Source organism: Malaya genurostris, chromosome 3 (genome assembly GCF_030247185.1).
Source record: "Malaya genurostris strain Urasoe2022 chromosome 3, Malgen_1.1, whole genome shotgun sequence".
Classification (NCBI taxonomy): Eukaryota; Metazoa; Arthropoda; class Insecta; order Diptera; family Culicidae; genus Malaya; species Malaya genurostris.
This window is the reverse complement of record NC_080572.1, coordinates 62975743-62987358: the sequence shown is the minus strand read 5'-3', so window position 1 is coordinate 62987358 and position 11616 is coordinate 62975743. Positions and strand designations below refer to the sequence as shown.

At 36.1% G+C, this 11616-nt stretch overlaps 1 protein-coding gene across 3 annotated transcripts in view; it reads left to right on the top strand.

The window, feature by feature from the left end:
* Positions 1-4834: 4834 nt before the first annotated feature.
* LOC131436911 (kinesin-like protein KIF12) overlaps positions 4835-11616 on the top strand; it is a 50237-nt gene continuing 43455 nt past the window's right edge. For 2 of the 3 annotated variants that reach the window (XM_058605889.1, XM_058605891.1), the window contains exon 1: positions 4835-5123. The gene's annotated coding sequence lies outside the window, so the exon portion shown is untranslated. The other variant, XM_058605890.1, reaches the window with a different exon arrangement.

Genomic DNA, 11616 nt, shown 5'->3' with positions numbered 1-11616 from the left:
TGGGAAGTAAGCTAATGAAAAACACTTGTTGAAAATTTTAACCAGGAGTCTCAAGGCAACATCGGGAAGATTTTTAATAAGAATATTAAAAATTCCATCATTACCAGGAGCCTTCATGTTTTTAAGTTTTCTAATAATTGATTTAATTTCATCAAAATTCGTCTCAATAATGTCATCGTGTGATAACACTTGGGTTGAAATATGATCATATTTCAGTGAGACTTCATTTTCAATAGGACTCACAACGTTCAAATTAAAATTGTGGACACTCTCGAACTGCTGAGCAAGTTTTTGAGCTTTTTCGCCATTTGTAAGAAGTATTTGATTTCCTTCCTTGAGAGCAGGAATAGGTTTCTGAGGTTTCTTAAGAACCTTAGAAAGTTTCCAGAAAGGTTTAGAATATGGTTTAATTTGTTCAACTTCTTTAGCGAAATTTTCATTTCGCAAAAGAGTAAATCTATGTTTAATTTCTTTTTGTAAATCCTTAACTATGTTTTTCATAGCAGGATCACGAGAACGTTGATATTGTCGTCGACGAACATTCTTCAACCGAATGAGCAGTTGAAGATTGTCATCGATGATAGGAGAATTTAATTTAGTTTGAGCTTTGGGAACTGAAAGATTTCTAGCTTCGATAATATAATGATTCAAATTATCAATTGCTGTGTCGATATCCGCAGAATTTTCTAAAATAGTTTCATGATCCACATGATTTTCAATGTGAGATCTGTAATCCAACCAATTTGCTCTATGATAGTTGAAAATAGAACTAATTGGATTAATTATAGCTTCGTTGGAAAGTCTGAATGTTACAGGAAGATGATCTGAGTCAAAGTCAGCATGTGTAATCGGTTCACTACAAATGTGACTTTGATCTGTTAGAACCAGATCAATTGTAGACGGGGTTTTCACGGAAGAGAAACAAGTAGGATTACTGGGATGAAGAACTGTAAAGTAACCAGCTGAGAGTTGATTATGGAGTATTTTACCATTACTGTTATTTTGCCTACAATTCCACTGGACATGCTTAGCATTTAAGTCCCCTATTACGAAAAATTTCGATCGATATCTTGTAAGTTTTTGCAAATCGCCTTTAAAGAAATTTAATTGTTCGCCGGTGCATTGGAATGGCAAATATGCTCCAGCGATGAAATAAATTCCATGAATGGTTTCAACTTCGATTCCCAAGCTTTCAATAACTTTAGTATTGAAAGAAGGTAAAATTCGATGTTTAATTTGCCGTTGGACAAAAATGGCAACTCCACCACCAATTCCAGTAAACCTGTCAAATCGATGAACCACATAATGTGGATTACTTTTCAATTTTACATTTGGTTTAAGAAAAGTTTCTGTCACAATGGCAATATGAATTTTGTGAACTTTGAGAAAATTATAAAATTCATCTTCACTCGATTTCAAAGATCGAGCATTCCAATTTAAAATATTCAAATAATTATTTAACATCACTGTTAAATTTTAAATTCATTATAATATTATTTGCAAATTTCCATCCGATTTGAAATGCTTCAAAAAGTGATGAAGTCGAATTCATTTGGATGATCATTTGAAAAAGTTGATCTTGTAGGTAGATCATTTTATTTTCAGTTATATCGCCTAAATCGACTTCATTTAAAGAAGCGAATGGCATTGAAGGAATATTTGTAGGTAGACTGCCATTAGAAGAAGATGATTTGGTCGGTCTACCTATTAATAAATTGTTTTCGTTAGAAGAAGAACTGCAAGGCGGTCCTGTGTTTTGATTATTTACATTAGAAGAAATAGGAGATAGATTTCTACCTAATATACCAGCATAACTGACATTAGAAGAAGATGATGACGAGGTCGATCTACCTGTCAATAAATTGTTTTCGTTAGAAGACGAATTGGCAGGTGCCTTAGAAGAATTTTCAGGTATGTTCTGTAAATTTAAGGTCGTTGATTTGACTTGTTGTCTAAGCGAACGAGCGTTTAAAATTTTTTCCCTGACAGGACATTTCAAATAATTGGATTTATGATTTCCATTGCAATTTGAACATGAAAATTTATCAGTGGTTTCATTCATTGGACAAGCGTCTTTCGAATGCGATTTACCACAATTCAAACACCGTATATCCATATGACAATTTTTGGTTCCATGACCGAAGCCTTGGCAACGACGACATTGCGTTAAGTTTGCAATACGATTATGCCGTTTATAATGTTCCCAATGAATTTTAATGTGGGAAATGAAACGTACTTTTTCTAAAGTTTTCAAATTGTTTACATCACTTCGATTGAAGTGTATTAGGTAAAGTTCATGGGAAATTCCAGAGCGTGGTTTAGAAGTACCATTCGCTCTTTTTTTCATAAGTATTACTTGGGAAGGGGCAAAACCAAGCAATTCTTTTAGTTCATTTTTAATTTCATCAATACTTTGATCATTTGATAATCCTTTCAAGACAGCCTTGAAAGGTCTGTCTGATTTTATATCATATGAATAAAATTTATGAAGTTTTTCGGACAAATATCGAATAAGACTTTCGTAATCTTCCAATCCATCCACCAAGACTCGACATTCTCCTCTTCGTCCGATTTGAAATGAGACTTTTACTTCCGGGAGAAAAGTAGAAAGCTCAGTACGGAATGCTTTGAAGTCGGAAATCATCACCGTCACTGGTGGCATAGATTGATGTTTCTTCCCAGAACGACAAGCGTCCATTTTGGGAATTTTTGAAGAATTTTCTTCTATGTCGCTACAATCGGATTCAGGAAGAATCTCGTAAATATTGTTAGACGGCATAGTATCAACGGAAGGGAAATCCGTCCGTTGTCTTTTATTTTTACATTCAGATTCTATAAGATCATGAATGTTATTAGAAAAATGTTGAATAACGGATTGTGATTTATTCCGTATCGAATTATTTTTAACCTTAGGCTTGTTGCCTTTCCGGTTGGACGCAGGCATTTTTGAAATTAATGAAATTTTAAATTAAATTAACTAGGCTAAATTAGTCTTCGATTAGACTCCTAGCTAGCCTTAAAAAAGGCTGATTAATTTCTTAGTCACTCTAATATCACTCTTTGTATCACTTAGTCACTCTAATATCACTCTTTGTATCACTTAGTCACTTAGTTAGTGATTCAGGTAGCCTTGAAAAAGACTGAAGCCTTGAATCAATGAAACTCTAGGTAGCCAGAAAAAAAATTCCAGGAGCCAAGAGCTATACGCGTGCGGTGCGAACGACTGTTCAACACCGACTGGTTCTCCATACATGGTTGAGTCTGTGTATGCGGAGCTAAAATTGAAGGATATTCCTTTGGGGGTACCGAATTTACTTCTGCTCGTACATACTGCGAGTCGTTCTGCATTCTTCCGGGAGTGCAGAATGGTGTCGCTTTTGTAAGATCTCTAAATCCTCTCGGGGGTTGGAGGTTTTATTAACAGCAGACTGTTCGGGACCTCGTAGAGGTTCAGAATTTCCTTCTGCTTCCACTAAATGTGATCCTCAGTAGATTGTTCAGCATCCCTTAGGGGTGCAGAATTTACTTCTGCTTTTATGTGTTTTTGTGTCGTCAATTTTTCCCATCCTCCTAGTCCAACCCTTACCATTTCCTTTCATTCCTTCCCTCTTATACATATATCGGGAAAATGATGCTAAAAACATATTGATGGCAAGGCACAAATCTCCAAATATCAAGGGGAACGTGCCATTTGAGCCAATTTATTCTGATTCCTGATTCCTGATAATCATCAATACATACACTTGAATTGTTGGAAACCTCCTAGGAAATGAAAGAAGCAAACTTCTTTCGCGGGAGACAAAAATGCAGTGGTTTATACGCGCGAGAAAAAACATGTTCTGGTTTATATGAAATAAAACTAACACGGTTCATTTAAACAGTAAACTTAGTTGTATTATTACACAAATAATATCATAGATAAATGGAACAAAAGTTTTTTCTTGATGTGAAGGTATAGCAGGATTGAGTCAACGAGAACATTGCCGATAACATTAACTCAACTTTGGTTGACATGTAAAAAATTGTTAGTTTATTTCAACAATAAACTCAGCGGGAACAAATATATTTTTGGTTTGGTTGGACCAAAATTTTGATTCAAATAAAACAAAGATCATTGTTTTTGTTGAAGGGAGAAATTGGTTTGTAACAATCATATTCTACCTTGAAATGAATATAAATCAAATTTTAAAAACTACTAACTGTTTTGTTATTTTAAACATGCTCAATTTCTCTGCGTGTATGAGGCCGCTCTGCAAATCCACCAATAACTCAATGTAATAGTCACTATTGACACATGACTGAAAATCTTAATGCAATTTATCTGTTAGAACAGAATACTGTGAATTTCAAAATAAATTTTGCTAAAAAGATTGCCGAGCACTCGGCTATTCAAATCATGGCAAAGTATAACCGAAATTAGGGTAATCATCTGAGTGTGTAACATTCAACAATAAAATATAAAATAATCACAAAATATTTGAAGTTCATCAATACAGTGACTATCAAATTATTTGAACACGATTCAACGAAGAAGTAAGTATTTGCGATGAGGCACATACGCATTGTAGAAACATTTCTTCCAGTTATCTTTAGAAAATTTTCCTTTAAATTAAACGATCACACCTTTTCTGGCTTATTCCTTGTATATACGTACACGGTTAAGAAAATTATGAAAAATTCAAACAAAAGTTCTATCCCCGTATTTTCATGTGGTCTACGTCATTTGCGTGTTTCACGTTCCGTACCGCTAACGGCACACCGTTTGAATGAATTCAGATAGCTATTTAGGTTCCCCGAGCCCAACCGGACAAATTAGAAGAGTGCTGACCGTTGGAAAACCCGGACGTGTTTTAGTGGTTCTCCTTTCGATCGACAGGCGGTTACCAGTGATATCCATAGGAAAAACTTTGAGAAGTGTGTCTTTAGGCCGCCGCATCGAACTGTAATCAGTGGGGGAGGCAATTATTGACCAACAGTACCCCTGTTAAAGCCTTTCCTCTTCAGTGCGCATATGACTGTATGGATACTGTTGTAGCAGTCATTGCGTGTCCTTGTCCTTTGTAACTGCCGACTACCGTCGCGTCATTTGAACATTTAGTGCTCGTATCAACGTTCGTATGAGAGTTAGTGTATTTTCATGAAGTTCAACGTGTTGTCAGTCTTGTGTTATGATTTGAATTGGATGTGTGTGAAGAGTATCAAAGACGAGGATAGTTGCATTGCGAAGGAGTTGGTACTCAAGGTTGTGGGAATGTGTGGCGATGAATGAATTTTTTAACGCAGCGGCCTCTTACTGGAACGTGGAAAAGGATCAAAGCAGTTAACTGAAATCCACGATAGAAGTCATGAAGTACTTCACGGAATTATTGGGCCTGAACTTTCAGCCGTTTGACCGAGTGGCCTAAATTTTTCCATCTGCCCCCTCGAGGGCGACTGGTTGCAAGTAATTATTTAGATTATTCTGACTCTTTTCCTAGTTTTCGATGCATACACAATCGGACAGCTTTCATTTATGATTTGTTTGTGACTGCTCTTGCACTATGGTGAAATGTGAGTTGGTTTCGATGTTTGGTGGTATGAGCATAATTAGAATATAATATATTCATGGTATGCGTCTTGTTGATAGCTTATGTGTGAAATTTAGGAATTATATTTCGTATGAATACATAACAAAACGGAATACATATTTGTTATTTGCTGAATCGATTTTCGTTAATAGCTATTTGGTAAATTACGGTAAATTAAATTAGATGCGATAAATAAATGATAACCATCAACCATTCTTGTATAAATGTCACTAATTTCTCAAATTTTTCTTCAAACGAGAATAAAACTCATTATATAGTAATATGCCTTATCTAGATATCTATCAGATAGATACACGGAAATAAATCCGTTAACAATACTATGACTTATTTATGAATCATACATCATAAAACATAAAACAAGCGCTATTGTCTTCTCATAATAATATTACTAATGATCATGATCTTATGATCAAAACTATATGCAATAATTCTTCTTGCATGGATATTCATTATAGTTGCTGTATGCGTTATTTGTGTAACAAATAATAATTGTAACAATTGTAATAGCTAATAGTCTTACAAACATATCGACGGACAAATAAAAAATCTAGACCAATCAGTTTGCTTCGGTCAGGGTAACTCGGTAGGTTCAAAAGATATATTCATGGAAGACGACTGAAAGCGGATCGGATTATTTCCAGGACTATAAAGATCTAAAGTACATATTTAACAAAAATCTCTATATTACTATGGGATTCATAGTAGAATATTCATTTGACTTTTGAACTGAAATTTATATATTGAGCCACAGAGAAAATGAATGAAAATTTACCTCAATCAAAGTGATCAATTGCACTTTGTTTAGTCGTTGACGAAACGAGACAGTACAGATTTTCAGTTCAACAGATATTTTTGAGAAATCGATCGATTCTACTTCTAAAATGATTTTCATCTTTTTATGATATTTTTCGTTCGTGAACTCAACTCATCGCTTATTCTCATGGAGTGATTCGTTAGCGGAGCTATAATTGAAATTGTGTCGCCTTTTTGTTAGTAGTTTTTTCTTATTTCACATGCTTTTATAGTAACTAATTTTAAGAATTTAGTATTCTAATGCATATTGTAAGCCATGGTGGTGAGTTCAGTTTGTTCACATCCTTTGACTCTTGTTCGAATAGGACTATTCATATTATTTATTCACTTTAGAATCGGGTACATATGAGCGTTCAGGTTACGAACATCGCGTGTAGGTTTTCAAATAATACAATCGTACTATCTACCAAGTTAATCCTGATCGTTTTTTGCTCAGTCCACTAACACGACTCCGTGACACTTATGGTTATGCAGAGAATTCCTCGGTCACTAGTAGCAGCAAGTGTTGAACTTGCATTTCTTTTCTTCCCACAGTGACGTGCATGGGTGTTATCATTTCATGCTCTAAGTCAGCTTAGGTTGCATGTTGAGCATGATTTACTACTTCCTAGTATCATGATTCAATATGCAATTTCAACTGATTTCTGATCAATCAATCTGAAACTCACGGGCGGTTAACTAACCTGAGCTATCCCATTGCATGGTTGGTGCTACGATCCTACTAACACTAACACAATCCTTCCAGGTTGGAACTCGAACATATGGCAACTGGCTTGTAAGACCAGCGCCCTATGCATTGAGCCTCGAGCGCATTCCCTTAACTTAAGGTTTATTTCGAAAATTTGTTTTCACATGTTAGCACCATTTTCAAATACTATGTCACATATGAAAGCCGAAAGTTCGAATTAAAAATACATACTTTAGTATTCAAAATAAAACTTCTGTGACGTAACGTTTTTTTTAAGTCCCCTTCCCCCCCTGGTAACAATTTGTCACCCAACCACCGGTCGTAAGCACTTACAGGGTCCGCCATGTAACTTTTTTTTAAGCATGCAATAAAACATAAACGGTACATCCGATTTCAAAATTTATTTTTTTATGATAAAGCGCAATCCTTCCCGTTAATTGTGGAATATAATTTCATTCAAATGGCTGCCTCGGCTGACCTTGCAGTACGCCATACGGTTGGTCCAAGTTTTTAGCACATTTTCGATTGTATGCAGCTTTATTTCAGCAATGGCTGAACGAATGTTGTCCTTCAAGGCTTGAATTGTCTCTGGCTTGTCACATAACACTTATCTTTGACAGCCCCCCAAAGATAATAGTCTAACGGCGTTAAATCACAGCTCCGAGGCGGCCAAACGACATCCGAATTTCGACTGATAATTCGATCTTCGAAGACTGTGCGCAGAAGATCGATCGTAGCGTTGGCTGTGTGGCACGGAGCGCCGTCTTGTTGGAACCAAATGGTGTCCAAGTCTTCCTCTTCAAGTAACGGGAAGAACCAATCGCTAATCATGGCGCGGTAGCGCTCGCCATTGACCGTGGCGGCGGCTCCTGCCTCATTTTCGAAGAAAATGGCCCAATGATGCCGCCAGACCAAAATCCGCACCAAACTGTCACTCTCTGAGGATGCATCGGCTTCTCCATGATAACGTGCGGATTTTCCGTCCCCCAGATGCGACAATTTTGCCTCTTAACGTTCCCGCCGAGATGAAAATGTGCCTCATCTGAGAAGATGATTTTTTGGCACAAAATCGGCGTCTTCTTCAAGCTGATTTTCGAAGTAAAACTGCACTATTTTCACCGCTATTTAAAAAAAAAAGTTAGATGGCGGACCCTGTATTTGGAAATGCTGAAATGGGAAATTATGCCAAACTCACTTGATCCTATGTGAAATTAATCGACTGATAACAGAATTCTGTTTTTTAACATACCGGTTCATAGAGAAATCACTTAAGTTGGATAAAGCACGAGATTCTTGTACAGTATCCAAACATGGTAGCTTTTGGTGAAGCTTGCAAACTTGCGCTCAGACAAAAGCATTATAACCAGCTCAGAAGGTGGAGCTTGAGCTTGAGTTGGAGTGAGAGAACTCTAATCAAACAGAAGTCCTTTAAAGTTTTACATACAACCTTAGCAAAATAATTATTTCAAAAGCAGTATTTTCAAATCAAAAATATATTAGTTATTTAGGGGTTATGGTATCGCACCGCTTATAACTTAGAACACTTAGTGGAAAACGAAACGTAAACAAAAGAAAACTGGATCCCATATGATACCAAAAACCCAAAATATCTATCAACTCTTGACGGTCAGAAAACCGTCACAAAGCTTTGTTTATTTTCAACGTTAATGTGCGGGCAATAATGATGAAATCAATATACTCAGAACTAATGTTACTACCCTGTAATGTCAATACTGGATTATGTTTTCCGAGCAACAGTTATTGAAGTACTTTATACTTGATTCGGTCAATATGAACAATGAAAATGAACGGCCATCGAGTTTTTGTCTAGCAAAGTATTCATCAGCACGCTAGACATGTTAAGTGACAACTGTTAGATGAGCTAAATTCGAGCGTGATGATAGTGTACTAATTTCATCAAACCGAATCTAAAACGCAATTTGTGACATAGGTACTGGTAAAGAGGTCAACCATGCTTGTATATAAATTCTGTTGAATGGATAGAACTGCAATGTCCTTTTGGTTTGTATGCACAAGCAAACATTGTTTATAGTATATGACCTTTCTGACGATAGGTTTTTATTTTCTAGAAGTAAACTGTTATTATTCATGTCCTCCACGACGATATTAATAAATGATTACAAAATAGATGTCAATATATATACACGCTCAAATATGGTATATTACACTCGGTTTTTCAGGATACAGTTGTACAGCAACAGATATTTTGTTCTCTTCCTCAGAACGCGTTCTGATTGGTTGGTGCTGACAAGGGTCAAATCATGCATACAACTGAAAATGTTATCATAAATTGATGGTCATATTACCGATGGCATGTAGCAAAAATTATGTTGATACGTTAGACACAACAAGAGATATTCAGGAATAGGAACTTATCACTCTCTCAGAGGGTAAATTTGGAAAAAGCGTAAAGTAAATCGCATTTACACACAAAAAAAAACAAAAAATTGCAGAAGAACAAATTATCGGTTTAGGAGAACTAGTTATTTTGGAAGACCTATCAAGTTGATTTGATTTGATTTATATCGTTTATTTATCCCCGGCTTAAACCTAATTATGATCGTTCACCGGGCGACCTATCAAGTTCTGAACGGTTCTTTGAAATTAATTGGTTTGTCCATCTCTAGTTTTCACAGTGAATTTTATAAGAAAGGCGAAACAATTTTATAAGAAAGGCGAAATTCCGTTTGAAGCTTTCATGAAAACTGTTTATTATAAAATATATTTGACAAATGAAGACAAACACTAGAAAAGGGAAACTTTTCCGCCGTACAAAAAAGCTGTGTTTTACTCAAACGGATTCTGGTTTATGAAAAATGAAACTATTACGTTGCATTTAAACAGTAAACTTAGTTGTATCATTACACAAATATGGTCTTTGATAAATTGAATCTATTTTTTCTTGACATAAAGATATATCCGAATCAAATCAACGTGGACATTGCGATAATATCAAAGTTAGTTTATTTCTAGGAAAAATTCAGCATGAACAAATATATTTTTCGTTTAGTTAGACCAAAGTGTTGATTCAAATCAAGCAGCGATCGTTGTTGATGTTGATGGAGGAAATTGGTTAAAAACAATCATATTCGAGCTTGAAATGAACATAAATCAAATTCAAAAACGTACTAACTGTTTTGTTATTTTAAACATGTCCCATTTCTGTGCGTGTATTAAATGATGACTAAAACTTCATTACTTATACTTTACATGCTATTTGAATTTCAAAAATTCTTCCTGTTTACATGTATATGATCATTTTCTCTATTTTATTACACAGAAGAAGTAATGTAAATTCGTCGTGACTTTATGTCATGTGGGTAATACCTTATGATAAAAAAAGAACCGGAATTTTATTAAAAAACGCAAAATTTCAATTTTTAATAAATTTCTTTATTATAGCCTTCAAAGTACTCTCCTCCTGCGGCAATACATGCATGCCAACGCTTGATCCAATTTTCCATACAAGTTTTATAGGTCGCCGAAGGTATGGCCTTTAGTTCACGCAGCGAATTCTCTTTTATGGTCTCTATCAGGCCCGTACCCAGGATTTTTTTCGGGAGGGGCCCAAAGATAAAAAAATAATGTTACTGAAGATTGCTTATGTACCTAAATCACGGTGTGCCTTTTACGGATGTTTTTAAGAGACACTTTAAACTTTTCCACTGGAACTGTTATTGTGTTACATTTCTTTACGTTTACTGTCTTGTTATTTCTGCAACACTTGTCTTAGACCTTCTAAATATTTATATATCTGTTTTTGATTTCGGGAGGGGCCCGGGCCCCTCGGGCCCCCCCTCTGGGTACGTGACTGGTCTCTATGGTCTCAAAACGCGTTCCCCGCAATGGCAATTTGAGTCTGGGGAAGAGGAAAAAGTCACACGGGACCATATCTGGAGAGTACGGTGCTTGGTTGATGATATTGGTTGAGTTTTTGGACAAAAACTGCGACACAACCAACGCTGTGTGAGCCGGCGCATTATCGTAGTGTAAAATCCATGAGTTTTCCTTCCATAAGTCTGGCCTTTTTTTGAGAATGGCCTCACGCAAACGACGCATAACGGCCAAATAATATTCCTTATTAACCGTTTGACCGTCCGGAAGGAATTCATAGTGCACCAGACCACGAATATCGAAAAAAAAATAGTCAGCATAACTTTGATTTTGGACCGACTTTGGCGTTCTTTTTTCGGTTTCGGCTCGCCTTCGAAGTGCCATTCGGTCGATTGTTGTGCGGTTTCGACGTCATATTCATAGATCCACACCTCATCACCAGTTATGATGCATTCGATGAATGTGGGGTCACTATCTGCGTTGGAAATCATCTCTTTGGCCACATCAACACGAAACTGTTTTTGAATGAAATTCAGCTTTTTTGGCACCAGCCGAGAAGCGACGTGTTTCAAACCTAAAACATCAGTTAAAATGTGTTCGTCTGATCTATAAGAGATGCCCAACAAAACAGCAATCTCTCTAATCGGTACAGAACGATTTTGCAATACGATT